The following is a 15,659-nucleotide window of genomic DNA, read 5'->3' as shown; positions in this document are numbered from 1 at the left end:
AGGGGGCACCCCAGCTGTGGAACATGCTTCCCAGAGAGGTGCGTCTGGTGTTGACCTTTATTCTTCTCAGTGTCAGGCCAAAGCCTTTTTATTTTCCCATTATTTTAAGACTTAATTTTTTATTTCAGTTGGGTTTTTATTATAGATATTATGCTGTACCTTTGTTGTTGGACTGTCCTGAGACTTTTATGTATAGGATGGGGTACAAAAGTTTTAGATAGATAGATATGGACAAAATCGTACTCTTTAAATGTGCAAGCCCAGAGGAAGCTGCTCATTGCCTTTGTGTAGAACTTTCTGTTCTAGCCTGGTCTTCTTATTCTCTTGGGGAAGCTGGGAAACAAATTCACTGGTGTCCCGGCCTCAAATATACTGCAAGCTTCTTTAGTCACTTCTAGTTGAAGCCTTTAGTCTCTCGGAGGCAGCCCCCCAGAGGTGGCTGCAGGGTGCATCTCTGTGTGAGCCCTTTCTCTGGACTCCCTTCCAGCTGCCAGGCGCACAAACAACAGTGACTCAGGCAGAAACAAAAGGTGGTATCCCCAACCTGGGAGGCAGGCCCACAGAGCCAAGGAGGCACAGAAGCTCAGTGGTAAGGCACACGCATTGGATGCACAACGTCCCCAGCAATGTTTCCAGACAGATACTTATCAAAAAGCATCTTGCAGCTCTCCTCTCTTTTCTCCCTAATTGATCTCCCCTCCCACTGCCCAAAGAAAAAAGCGGCAGCAGTGGGAAAACATGGGAGTTGTTCAAACTGAAGACGGCATAGTCTGGACCCCTCAGTAAAATTCCATGAATGAGACAGGTGCATTGAACATCTGGCAGCATTTGCGTGGCTGAAAAAGAGTCCATTCTGAAAGCCTGGAGAGCTTCTGATAGTCAGTGTAGACAGACAATGCTTGGCTAAGTGGAGCAACGATCTGACTTCTCATAAGGCCATTTCCTGTGTTCTAAAAGTAAACCTTTTTATGTGTAAGAGATACTGAGGTTAATTACAGGAATGCAGAACTTATAGTCTGCAATGAATTTCATATGACCTTTCCATTTGATTTAAACCTCTGAAGAACACGGATCTTTTATTCCATTTCCAGCCACAACATGCAGAGTGGCCAAGCCAGCAAACATAGGTCCATGATTAATTAGAGAGCTTCTGGTGCATTAGTGCTTCTTTCTCAATGAGGAAACCCTTTAATCCAACGCAAAGCAACTAAAAGGACTTACAGCACAGAGATTTAACAGCCCCCCTCCCCAATCTCTCTTGGACAATAACGAAATAGTGTAAGCTTAAATCATTTACAGGATAAAATGGCTATTCAGATAAGATAAGAAAGTACCTGTGATAAATCTGGCATAATTGTTTTGAAGTGATGCCAAGAGTTAACTTAAAACTATTAAAGCTGTAAAGCTTTAACATACCCTGATGCCAAAAACTTTAATCAACAGTAAGAGAGCTTCAGATCTTCCTAAATCTATATTGCTACATATTACATATAAACGGTGCATCATAATGGAAGTCCACTATAAAACACTTGCTGCAAAATTTTAGTAACGTTTATTGCTAAAGGAACGTAGCCTGGGATGGTTAAAAGACAAGTCTATAATACCCTCTGTTGCTCCTTCAGTTCCAGACATAAGTGTGTCACTATACTGAGCATTAAGGAAGAGCCTTGTTTTCTGCATCAAGCTTATCAGAAACTCCCAAGTCAGAGAGAGCCTCACCGTTTCATGTCAATAGGATCAGAATTCCAACTGGAGAATGGGACTTTCCCCTCCCTCTGAGCTCCTGCCCCACATTTAATCAGTTCTGGAGAAGCTTCAAACCCTCTGGAGCACACATGGGGCTATAGGTGGAATCACCCCATCAATTTTCCTTACAGAAGCGGTTTCATCGGTGGAAAAACCTCCTTGGATGTTACTGAACCTTTAAAATTACTTTTATACTTCATATGCTCTCTGCCTCTGGTAGGCCACTAAAGCTAAATTGTACATTACTTTGCAGTCTAAAGTCAAAATCTAGCATCCAATTAATTTCAGTGTGAAACAGAGGGGAAAGGCAAATCTGCAGCACCTCAAATGCACAACCACAAAGGAGGTCTCTAATGGCAGTCGCCTTTACTATATGCTCTGCATGTTTCAGAGTAACACAGAGACATTCAACAAGACTGCAGAGAAAGTAATTTTCTTTGGAGTTTCTTTTCTTATAGAGAAGAAGAAGTTTACAAGTTTTACATAGCATTCAAGAAAGAAAACAGCTATCTTCCAGTACCAGAGACACCTTTGCCTTTCCAATTTGTGAACTTAATTCCAAGAATTTATTGTATGAATCTATTTGAGCACTGATCCAATTCAAATTACTTTTCCCTTACATCCCTGAATTGAATTGGACAAGTTAAACATAATTTACAGGCTTCCCTGATCCCAGTGGACTTAAGCATGAATAACACTAGTTGGATCACAACCTCCTTTGAGGAAAAGTATTTTTGAATATATAATTGGTTTAGAAAGTTGGGATATCCTTTGGGCTACATTGTTCATATTTCTGCTTTTTTTCCATGCTGTGGACAGTACACACAGGCAATGTCCAAATAATTCCCAAATCTGGTTTGCTTCTTTGATCTGGAATCAGGGAGACTACATTGGATTAAGTGAGCATGCTAGCTCAAAAGCACGATCCATTGTAGTTTGACGCAACATGCAAACTCAGCATTCTGTGTTGTCGAGGCACAAACTACTCAGAATTTAATCCAACAACAAACCATGGATTGTTATGTGCAAACTTGCTCATTATTTGCCTCATGTACTGGGCAAACATGGATGGGGTGAGTGGGCAAGGAATGAGGTTTTGTTTTGTACTCTCTAATATCATGAAACAATAAAAAAAAAACATATTTATATTAGCTTCAAAGATTCAAGCCAGGAAGGCAGCAACTCCTCTGCCATCAACAGCTTACCACAGAATGGTGAATTGAACTTACGTAGTTTTAGGTTTGTGCCAAACACTATTCCCAGTCAAGCTAAAAGACCAACTCCAATTTCCTGGGATTTCCAAATTGTGACATATTGGCATAGTTGTTCTTCAGTGATATATCATATATTCATGATTCTGTGAGTTTAGGGATTTAAGGTACAGATATTCCTGCTTTGAAGCAGGGCAGTGATCTGCAGAATTATTGGTCCTTTCAGTGTCTATAATCCTGTGTTTATGGAATAATTTCATTTCTTTTGTGAAGCTGCACAGAAAGGTTATTAATGGATGTGCCAAAAGTAGAATTGAACATTAAGTCTGTGGCAAGCACCTGTGGAAATAACACACTTTAGACAGCACACAAAGACTGCTATGTATATTCTGATTTTAAATTGTACAGTGAGTAATTTAGATTTGACAAGAATCCTTATGCCCAAGCCTTATTAAAATAGAAATGCCCTGAAAATAACATCACCATAGTTAATTAGAACACCTCTGTTTTAAAAGTGACAGAAGGATTTCTGTTTAAGTAATTAAAATAATTAAAAGTAAAAATGGGAATATTTGTATTGATGTAAAATGAGCAACGGTTTGCACTGGAAATAACACATTTTTCAATGTCTCATTTTCAAAGAGCTTTGTTGCGCTAAATTGTGAAATAACAAATTAGTTATCTCAACACATACCTCTCTCTTCTGTTGCTTTGTACAAAAGAAAAAACAAGTATTATAGGGAAAAGGAGAAGGAAAATGTGTCTGTTTATTGGTGCGTATAAAAGCCTTGGCCGCTCCACTTCAATCAATCACCTGGTCAGGGTTCCCAGATGGAGCTTAATGGAGGGCAATCTCAAAGAAAAGGGGAAATGACCAGATCTCTTCAAGTTCAGGTGTCTAGCTTGCAAAATAGGGATCACCAGTTTCATAACCCTAGACCTCATGACCAGCTGTTAGACACTTGCTGTTTCAGCCTTACTGCTCTTTACCCTGCAAAAACTGCTTGCTGTATTTTATTTATATTTCGATTTATATCCTGCCTTTTTCCTACAAAGGGCTCAAGGCAGCTTACATCATTCTCCTCCTCCATCTTATCCCCACAACAACCACCCTGTGAGGTAGGTTGGGCTGAGAGTCTGTAACTGGCCCAAAATCACCCAGTTGGCTCCATGGCTGAGTGGGGACTAGAACCCAGGTCGTCTGAGTCCTAGTCCCATGCTCTTAACCACTACACCACACTGTATCCACACTGGCTCTCCACACTTCACCACAATACACCACACTGTATCCAGTCTACAAGCAATGTAGACACTAAACGTTGGGAAGATAACTCAGGATGAGGTAGAGTATACAGCACAATGAAGATCTGGCTGCTACAGAGAGCTATAGAAGTGCATACGACTTAAGAGTTGCCTGGTCAAGACGAATGATGAGTTGCCAGAGTGTATGACATGGAATAATCAGTTCAAGTTGTGACAACCCAAATTCATGCTGGACATCAGGAAAAGTTTCCTCACTGTCAGAGCAATTCAACAGTGGAACCAGTTGCCTAAAGAGATTGTGGGCTCTCCCACTCTAGAGACATTCAGACAGAAACTGGACACCCATGTGAGTGGGATGGTGTAACGTGGAGTCCTGCAACAGCAGAGGGTTGGACTCAATGGCCTTCATGGCCCCTTCCAACTCTAGTTTTCTATGATTCCATGAATGATAGAGCTGTGATTCTCAGCATATTTCAATATGCTTATCCCATTGCATCCATCTTCTATACTGCCAAATTGCTGAAGCTCTCTGGACTGTTTACAGCAAGGGTCCTCAAACTTTTTCTTCAGGGGGCCAGTTGAAAGGTACTGGTGAGGCAGGGGCGAGGCAAGATGTGGATGGGCGCGCACGGCAAGGGGAGGCGAGGTGGGTGCACGAGGCAGCAGCTTGCTCGCTTGGAGATCGTTTTCTCCAAGCAAGCAAACCACTGCTTCCCCGCATGCAGGGTGAGGTGGGCAGTGGTGGGTGGGCGGGTGCGTGGCAGGTCCAAATGAGCATGGCAGGCTGGATAAATGGGCATGGCGGGCCGGATCTGGCCCTGGGCCGTAGCGTGAGGACCCATGGTTTACAGCAACAGTGCTTTGGTGCAAATGGGTTGAACCTGCTATCAGTAGACTAGCAAGAAAGCTTGAATAGAAACAAAGACACCTATCACTCCTCGTGGAGGCCTGGCTCATCATATTCCTGTTTCCAGACATGCCATTACACTTTGTGACAAAGATCCATTTAAAGTCAGATTATGTTCAGGATGGATGCAAGCTGCGAAATGTTACGTAGCATCTCAGTAAGCAGTGCAATGGATGAAAGTTTGAATGCTGAACAGAATTTTGGTCCCAAAAGGAAAATGAACTACATTATGCATGTTATTCCATAGGTGAGAGGGATTCAAGTTGTAGCATGCCACAGGATTTCCTGCAGTCCTCAGAAATGGATTTTCCAATAAAGCTGCTTACGTGGGTGTATAAAGACCAGCCTACTTGGTTACTCAGTGGCCAGTTTGGGTAACATGCTGTGGCTCATCATCATAGGTCACTTAACCCATCACAAACCACTGCTCTTGCAGATACCAAATTGCATATGAAACCCTTGTTTGAGGATTGCCACATTACAGGAAGCATGGGTTATGCAGCTAGTTCACATAATACAGCAACCCATGAACTGGGCTGCACATGCAAAATGGTGGCTGTGCACACCTCAGCCTCACTGTACCTTAAATAGTTCACAGTGAACTGTCACATTGTGCAAACAGCCCCATTATCAGTGAAACTGTGCTGCTGAAATAGATCTGTGGGTAACTCACAGCACAAGGTGCTACAGTTATCTGACTGTTTTGGGAAGGAGAAGATACTCTCCAGAGATTACTCATTTAACATGTTATCATTGTCACTCAGAAAATCCCTAGGTACCTGTGATTTTACGGAGACTGGAGGGCAGGAATGAAAGTTCAGGGTGGGATTTTTCCCTTTTCCAAATGGGAAGCTGCAATATTAACATCATAGTTTCTTTACCAATATGCTAAAGAAAGGAGAACAGTGAAAATTCAACCTCGTTAAAGAAAAGTACCTTGATAGACACTTGCAAAATATAAATTAATCTAGGATCCCAGAGATGAGGCTGCAATAATATGTTATTAACTCAAGTCTTCTCCAGTCAGATGATGCCACCCAGATTCTATTTCATTAACAATTGAATGCACCGAAGTGTAGGGGGTGGGCTCGCTGCAGGCGGGTTTGTTTTTTGAACATTTGCCGGTGCATGCAGGTTTCGACCACATGTCCTTCTCCAAGGCAAAGAGGGCAGCAGGAATGGCCATCTGCTGCAGGCTTCCAGGCGGCACAGGAGGAACAGTAGCAGAAAGCCAGGTCAGCCATGAGGGCCAAGCCGGGGAGGCACATGGAGTACAGGTAGGAAGGGTTGGAGGCGGAAGAGAGGCAGGAGGCAGTGGGAAGTGGCCTCAGAGAGCAGGTGGAGGTTTGAAGCTAGAGAAAAGTTGTGAAAAGTGAGGGATATGTGTGTGTGTGAACAGAGAAAAGCGAGGAAGAGAGGAAAAAGTGAGGCTCGCTGAGCAGAGAAGTTCCGATCCATGAGCAACTGTGTGTGGAGTGGAAAAGGAACTGAGGGACTGGGTGGGAGCCCCCCCCCTTTGGACTTCCAGAAGGGGTGTGGGGGCTCCCACCCATTCCATTCTGCTGAGCTTTGGAAGTTCTCTCTCCAATCCAGGCCTTGTGCTGCATCATAAAGCCAATTCATGTGATTGCACAGAGACCACTAAGAAGAACTACATGTCCTCTGCTGCAGTTCATATGCATGTCTCCCTCTCATCAACTGCGACACATAATAAGCAGTGCTTCACAGTTTTTTCTTGCTGTTTGATGAGGTATCTTTTGAAAATTATATGGAGGATTACAGTTCAAAAATCATGATTCAGCAAAGGGTTGCTACATTAATTCCAAATTCTCAATACTACAATAGGCATTTTTTAATGAAAACTCTTTCTGCTTAAACTTAAAAATATGCAACCTATTGACTACAAATCCTTGTACAATGAATGGATGGGATGGACCTTCCAATATTGACTCACAAAGTAAGTCTTCATGTTTTTCTCAAGTGTCAAATAATGGTCCAAATTTAATCTGTTGAAGGAACAAGTATTAATTCTTTTCTCTCAACTTCCAAGTTGATTTTCATCATTGCGGTAAACACAGTTTTTTATTACAGCTAAGCTGGTTTTCAGACGACATGAAAACATTTTTGCTATTGAAAGTTTACACCGTACCTGACCTTGGATGTGCTTTGTATTGGCCAGGGAACAAGGAAGTGCAGTGTTTTGCTTTTAGTCCAGATATCCCATACTTAAAAAATGTAAATGAAAAAGGCACATTCATCTGATAGAGTGATACAAATAAAAAAGCAAGGCACATAATACATCTTTTGATTTATTACATTGTCTCTTGTTCCCAATTATTCTTAAATGCAGTGAAGGAAAATGCCCTGTTGTTCAGATACTGTCACCAAGGTCATGTTTGACGACATTCTATATGCATGGGCTGCCTAATTTTTTAAAATTAAAAATAGTTTGGTTCGAGTCCATCATCCATGCAAATTTCTCACAGATAATCACATCACTCACAGTTTATATAATTTTTGTTACACTTCTATCCTGCCCAGGAGGCCAAAAGGAATGAATCCAGGCTCTGCTAAATGGTATAATTTGTGAGCAAACAAGGCAAGTATTACCACTTCTTCATGCATATCCAGCCATTGCTATTGCTTATTTGCCACTTTGCAGATACAACCTATGACTTCAAAACCAGCTCTATGAATTTATTTGAACACTAGCACCTCATGTGAAGTGCACTCACCAGCACTTCAGAAATGCTTCTGCATCATTAATAAATGAAAGTGAGCGTTACATTTGTAAACTGCTAACCATGGAGACTAAGTCATCTGGAGAGTCACCAACCTAGTGACATGTATTTCTTGCAATTAGTGTTGGTTTGAAGAGCCCCTATTAAGCTGATTCGCACGGCAAGAGCCTAACATAAGTTGTATCTCCACTTCACAGCAGTTCCCATTCATTCAGAGGCAATTTTTATGGTTGTCATTGTCTACCTACAACATTTGAATCAATGCTGAGCCTTAAGAGTTAAGGTCCAAAGAACAGTTTTCCATATCTGTTTTGTGAGCTCATTCTCTCTGGATCAATTTCTCTCTTACTTCAACCAGGCAAAACAGATGCCCATCAACATCTGGGCTGACATACACCTCACTGTCTAGCTTTGCTTCAAAATGCCTACCCAAATTCTTTCCTGTACATGTTGTAGAGAAGACTTTCCTAAACTAGTATTTCCAGATAGGTTGAAGAACTCCCATCATCCCTGGCTGGATTAGTAATGACCATCCTTGCTGGTGGATGATGCAAGTTTTAGTCTGACACAGCTAGAGGGCACTAGACTAGGGAAAGCTGCAGTAGAGAAACTGCTTTGTTCTGATGGGTTTGTCACTATACATTCATTTTCCAATAAAAACATTGAATCTGTTTTCATTGGCAAAGTTCTGTTTTTAATCAAAGGACAGATACATAAGATTTTTACAGATATATTTGTAAACTTGAAGTGAGACAAGGAGGATGCTGCAAGACTTCTTCTACGGGGCTACTGAAGTAGGAACATATATATACTTCACTTTCCCTTCCTCCTACCCTGATTTTTCACCAGATGGGCATTTTTGGCCCATCCAGCAAAACCATTTCAGAGGTGAAGAGAAGGCGGCTTGAGAGCCTCAGGACAGATATCCTGGCCTTTCCAGTCTCTTCCTCTCCCTGCACCTGAAAGGTCCTCTTTTTCCCTGTCCTAGATCTCACTAATGCACCTGGAGAGGCTGCTGGCAAAATTCCTTTCACACTGGCTGCAAGGGGGGAAGGGAGGGAAGCTGAAGGTCAGTTCCCAGCTCAGAGATCAGCATGTTGTCTCTGACCTTGGAAGTGGGAATCCAAAATATCCTATGGCTCCTCAGACATTGTCTAAGAGCCAGAGGACTGTGCCTTTATTTATGTATGGAATGCAAAAGAGGGAAGACAACATTTTTACAGAATTGATTTCCCTTAACAGGAATTTGCAGAGGCTGAGCCAATACAGCAACATTTGTGTGTGCTGAGTGAGCTACAGACCTACCTTAAGATGCCTAACTAGATGGAGCCTCAAGCTGATTAAAATATCTTGTGTGTGTGGGGAGAAATAGCTGCTGGCCCTACTATGGTAAAGTTTGAGTATCTACATCATATTTGTGTATTAATCTTCTTCCAAGGAGCTCAGAGCACCATTTTGTGTGTACACATGTTCACTCTCTGCCTTTAAGGCAGATAAGAATGAGAGAAGGTAATTGGCTCAAGGCTATTTAGTAAGCGTCACATCCCAAATAAAGGTCTGAACCTGTTTCCCTTTCCACAAATCCAACACTGCAGGCATTGCACCTCCATAACATGGTGATTTTTAAAGGGCAAAATATAATTGAAACAGCTTAAACGAAACAAATTCCAAAAGAAATAATGCTAACTAGGCTTCTAAAGCTATAGTGTAACAGCTAAAGTAAGACACTCATTGTGCTGCTTGCAGTTGTGTTAATTAAAGCAAAAACACAGTGAATAGCAAGCTTCGGTGTCTATGTGATTTTTATCATAGGAAACTGCTTTACACTGTGCCAGACTCTTAGTCCATCAGGTTCAGTATCATCAACACTGACTGGTAGTGGCTCTCTAGGGACTCAAGACCAGATTCTTTTCTAGACTGAGATGGACATGTCGGGGAGTTTAAACCTCAGATCTTCTACTCTATCATTTCAACATCAGGACCAAAGCATACAGGGAGCGGGGAGTAGCCCTTTCCTATCATTCCACTTAAATCTTTTCACCCATAAGAGCTTCCATTCCATAGCAATGATATGCATAGCAATGATATGCATAGCATAGATAGGGGAGGGGGACAATTTTTGTTGTGACTGCAGTAAGGAAGACAAGAGTTATTCCCAGTCTCTGTGCACTGCAACTCTGATGAAAATTCCACTCCTGAACTTGGTATTAACTTTTAAAAATAGTGAATGCAATTGCAAATGCTATATTTAGCACTTCATCTGTTTATTTTGCTCTGAGCCCACTGGTATATGCTTACAAAAATTAAGCCTTGAGAAGACTCTGGGGGACATGATATTCCTCTATATGTACCTCAAAGGCTGCCACAAAGAGGAAGGCCAAGGTCTTTTCTCGCTGATCCCAAAACGTAGGACACAAAATAATCAAGTCAAGTTGCGACAATCCAGATTCAGGCTAGATATCAAGAAAAGCTTCCTTACTGTCAGAGCAATACGACAGTGGAACCAGCTGCCTAGAGAGATGGTGGGCTCTCTCACAATAGAGACATTCAAAAAGAAACTGGACAGCCATCTAAGTGGCATGATGTAAATTGGTGTCCTGTAACAGTAGGGGTTGGACTCTATGGCCTTCATGGCCCCTTCCAAATCTACTATTCTATGATTCCATTTACACAGATTTGGGAAGTGGTCATATCAATAATATAAATTCTCCATATAAGCAAGGATGTCTACTTTGTCAATGCAGCAATGACAGGCCACCATTTTATAGAGGGACTCCGTGCTGCTGCACACTTTCCTTGTCTGGAACAAATCAATTAAAATTATTGAACATAAGCAAAGGCATAACTCTACCTAGTAAGGTCTTCCCACCAGAGTCTGCTATGCGCTATAATCCTACTGGCACTGGACTGGGCATGGCATAAGAATAATGTCAAGAAAAAAATCACAAGATAAGCCCTAAGGGAAAGTTGGCTGTGATTGGGGAGTATTAGGCTTGATATTTGAAAGAGAAGAAAGATGTTTACGGGCACATGAAGCAACTTGACATGATGTTACTCCTAAATGCATGAGCTTGATTCACGCAGAAATTCCTTTGACTTATATCTTTAACAGACAAATGTGTTTTCATTTCTTCATACTAGGAAAAACTCAAGACATAGCGAGCAAGTTGTTTCACACTGTTTCATAAGCCAGATCATCCTTTGAAGCTACCACAATTAAACCATTTTTTCATGTTTTCTTACCTAAAATCATTTGTGTTATATTGCTGTTGAAATTCAGAATGAAAGCCAGAAACAAATATGGAAATTCCACATGCAATTGTTAGGATAGTTTTGTCAAAGTAACTGCAGCATGCTGCGGGGGTGTAGGCCCTTTTTCTGTCTACACTTGCGTAGGATTGCCCCATTAGTAAACAGTAAGTTTGCAGAAATGGAAAAAAAAAAAAACAATTTAAATCCTCTTATCAAGGCCTATGTATATTTTAACTTCTGAAGGATAGTGTGGTTTTAACCTGCTGCCAGTTGAATTTCTAGATCAGGCTGTTTATAGCCTTTTTCCTAAATATGTGTAGTCCCCAAGGAAATTCCAAATTCCAGTTATTTGTGGATATTTCCGGCAGTTTTGTGGAAATATCCCAAGGCTCACTTTTGAAGTAATTCTGAAGAGCATGAGCCAATGTAGTGCAGTGCACTGCTTTCCTGCCCTGCCAGGTTAACAGGAGAGACTCTAGGCCAAGTGGGAGGAATCCATTCTGCAATGTCTAGCCACAGCAGCACTGCCCCAGATTCCTGGAAGGCTGATACCAGGGAGACGGTAGCTGCAGCATGGGCTCATTTAACTGCTGGCCGGGACTTAACAGAGAACAGGTTAAAAGAAAGCCAAGTCAGCACAACAGCACAGCACAGTGGGATTCAGCTCTCCTCCTCATTCATATGCAGCATTTGCTGCAAAATGTAGACCCCTCTCTCCCCATCTTTTAAGATAACCTTGGCAGACACAAAAAATACAAATATGGCTGTCTTGTCATGTTTACTTTAGCCTTACAGCAATGCAGTAAAACATTAATGTCCAAGTCCCTAATCCTTCTTATACATAGACTGAGTCACAATTAGAAGAGGCTGTCTCAGAAGATTATGCAAAGATTATGATCAGGTGTTCTCATTATAGATTTAGATTGTTTATTGCTCCTGCTTTGCGCAAAAAAAAAAAAAAAAAAAAAGCCATGGTGGGTGGCCAAAAGTATGCCGGGTATTTCTCTGCCTTCCCTTAAAGTCTGCTACAATCACTCAAGATTTCCCACTGAAATGGTTCCCATTTATACCATACTAAAACAAGAAAAACAAGGAGTTAACACAAAGTTGGGAAGTTCCTACCTTGAATACTATGCACTTTTCAATGAGGATATGTCAGGTGCTTTCAGCTGAGTATGGTTTATACATACGTAAATATGTAATGATGTAAATATTTAATTATTCAGTTCCTCTTTTCTTTTTGTATCAGGCAAATGAAACAAATGGTATGTATTTAAACTAATATACCTGTTTGCGCTGCACAATGGAAAAAAAATTGGTTAGGGAGTTCTGCATTTGCTGGATACAGTGTTGGGATTTGATGGGGGCTAATAAGAACCTGAGGCTGAATACCTCAGGGGTATTGGGGCTTCTCTATCCAGGAAGTAGAACCTGGAAGTGTGATTCGGCTTGCAAACAAGACAAAGACTGCAATCAATTTGGTAGTGGTAGCAAAAACAGCCAGAGGGACTCATATGCAGGCTGTGTGTTGCCCACTTCAGTTCACTGGAAGACTGTATTTTTATTTTATTTATTTTTCCTGGTACTGCACCCCACTTTGAGTAAATGTATAAAAACCAGTAAATAATAGTTTTAAATAAATAAGGAATGGCAATGTATCCAAAAAGCTCTCTCTTTGATGTTGGAGTACTGCTATGTGTCTCATTAGGCTGCTGGTCCAACAGCAATGATGCTGTCACTCTAACAGAAAATGCCCCTTTTTCCCCCATTCTGAACATACACATTGGGGTATAGGTACAGTGGTACCTTGCCTCATGAACTTAATCTGTTCCACGACTCTGGTCATGACCCAAATTGGTCGTGGGCCAAGTCAAATTTCCCCATAAAGTTCAATGTAAATAAGGTTAATCTGTTTTGTAACCATTTTTTTAAGCACAAAAAATTGAAACAAAGTGACAAAGAACAACAAAGATCACGGCCATCTCCCCCGCCCCCCCGAGCACAATTGCGGCCATCTCCCCCCCACCGCAAGCATGACCAGGATTGTGTAGGGAAGATGGGTACAGTTGTGATCGTCAGCTGATGTGGAGTTCAAGACCTGAGGGAAATTTTTTCTGAAATTTCTGTTCATGACCCGATTTGATCATGAACTGAGGCGTTCGTGAGTCGATGTACCACTGTACATTGGAATTCAGGTTTTCCAATATTTTGAGATTTACATGCAATTTAAGTTACAAGTAGCCAGCAGTACATACATGAAATACACTACTGTCTTCTTTCTAGGGATCTTACAGCTTCTACTGAGAAAGTAGAAGTACACCACCAAATGAGGGTTCCTTCTTCATGTAGTGGGCCTCCTCATTTACACAGCATTGCATAAACTGTGAAAATGGTTTCCAGTAGGACACCAACAGGTTCACTATCTCACAACATGATGAAGGGGTGAGCAGAATATATTTCAACAATATCAAGTAATGCTGCCTTGTGCTCATTTGTAAATTCTATCCCAGGAAAAAATGGAAAATTGTTAGTGACATAAAAAAGCCAAACACCATCTGTTACATGTGTATTAATTTATGGTTCAGTGCAGCAGTCACTACTGCTGTAAAATATGGATGAAGCAGAAAGAACTATATTGGTAACACATTCTATCTATCTATCTATCGGTTTATATCCTGCCTTTTTCCTAGAAAGGGCTCAAAGCAGCTTACATCATGCTCCTCCTCCATCTTGTCCCCACAACAACAACCCTGTGAGGTAGACTGGGCTGAGAGTCTGTGACTGGCCCAAAGTCACCCAGTTGGCTCCATGGCTGAGCAGGGACTAGAACCCAGATCATCTGAGTCCCAGTTCCATGCTCTTAAGCACTACACCACATCCAAGACTCTCAGTTAGGGAATACTTTTGTTAGTACAAACATTGCATTGCTTTGGGTTTTATTAATCTTGTTTTTAATAAATCACTTTATTCGGTAATTTATTTTAGTTTTATCATTCACTGCTTTATAACATATATAAATGTTATATAAATATTTATATTCATTATAGAGTATATACATCTTGTAAAATCTTGTTGCACACTGATTAAGAAAATACTATGAACAGTGCCATGAAAATCAAATGAGATTAACTGTTCTTTGAGATGTGGTACCTTTGAATTTTTCAAACTGTCCTGAAATGAATTAAAAATGAAACAGTGAAATCAGGGAGAAAAAGTCTCACAATATGAAAATGAAAACAGCACATGTTGCACCAATGAGTCTAGAACAGAGCAGGAGCCCTCTATCTGCTGGTTCAGTTACCATGTTTTCACTTAACTGTAGCTGACCTCAGTCTGAAGGAGAAGTTGCGAAGTGCCACAGAGAAGTCATAAGGTGCTTCCTTTAGGAAGTGGTTGCTCCAGCTGAACAGCAGGGGCAGGGCATGAGCAGCTAGCAGAGGATACACCCAGGGAAGTTTGTGGACCAATGAGGGGGAGGCAGGGAAAGCAGGCAAGAGTGGTACATCATGGGATACAGGGACTAATGGAATACCTGTTGCCATTAGCAGAAATGATGAAGAAGGGTAGAAACCAAACAGTTGTTTGAACTCAATTGTTTCTTCTATCGAGAAAATATTATAAATAAGGATGAGCACATTGCTCACCTGGAAGAAGCCTCAGGAGAAGGACTGGGCTGCCCCACTTAAACTCTGAAAGCAGACAGACAGGTTGGTAATGAAGGAGCTAGAATGTGAGTCTTTCCAAGTCTCAGTATATCAGGGGCAGCCCTCATCTCCTCTCCAGCTCCAGCAAGAGGTATGCGGGTTTGACTTCAGAGTGCTCTGGAGTTTCTCTGAAGCCCAACATATCAGATAGCCAAGAACGTCCCCTACTTTTCTCAGAGAAGAACTACGTAGCAAGTGCAAATTTTGCCTATGGGGCACTTCCAGCTTCAACTGATCATGCAGCTGAATTCTGATTGCACCCATCACTGCCTTCACTTTCAGAAATCTAAATGGCAAAGCTGTGTTATGTCTTAGTAGACTGAGTAGCAGGCTTTCCCATCAGTCTCCCCTTCTGCTTCAATGCTTTCTACAAGCTTTTGTTGCCATTGACGTCTCTTTGAGTGTCAAAGGATATCTGGTTAACATTCCTACTAGATCAATTCTACCATAAGCTAATTTCTAAATTATGGGATGAAATTATTTTCTACTAAAGAAAAAAATAGGCTGGGAAAAGGAAGGGACTGTAGAAAAAAATGTTTTAGATGAAGACAGATTACTTTTCTGTCAAGAGTGCAGTTTAAACTGCAAATCAGTGGTTGAACATCTGTTTACAAAATGCTTTGCAATCCTTATTTCATCCACGCTTCCAACAATCCTGTGAGATTGCTCAATTAACGTTTCTATTTTAGAGATGGAGAGTTGATGCTCCATGGAGTACTCCTGGGTACACATTCAAGAAAGTGTAGTGTTTACCATTCTAAAGCAACCAGAAATCTGTAGCATTACCTCTAACTTATTTTTAGTACAAAGAAGGTGGTTGGAGGGAGAGGTGCAA

The 15,659-nt window shown here is 41.3% G+C and overlaps 1 protein-coding gene across 11 annotated transcripts in view; it reads right to left on the bottom strand.

The window, feature by feature from the left end:
- The window catches only part of CEP112 (centrosomal protein 112), a 289,816-nt gene that overhangs the window by 28,963 nt on the left and 245,194 nt on the right, over positions 1 to 15,659 (bottom strand). The gene's annotated exons all lie outside the window — the stretch shown is intronic.

Source organism: Varanus komodoensis, unplaced genomic scaffold (genome assembly GCF_004798865.1).
Source record: "Varanus komodoensis strain SLA01 unplaced genomic scaffold, ASM479886v1 scaffold59_1, whole genome shotgun sequence".
Lineage (NCBI taxonomy): Eukaryota > Metazoa > Chordata > Lepidosauria > Squamata > Varanidae > Varanus > Varanus komodoensis.
Note: the sequence above shows the minus strand (reverse complement) of the source record. Positions and strands in the feature narration are given on the sequence as shown.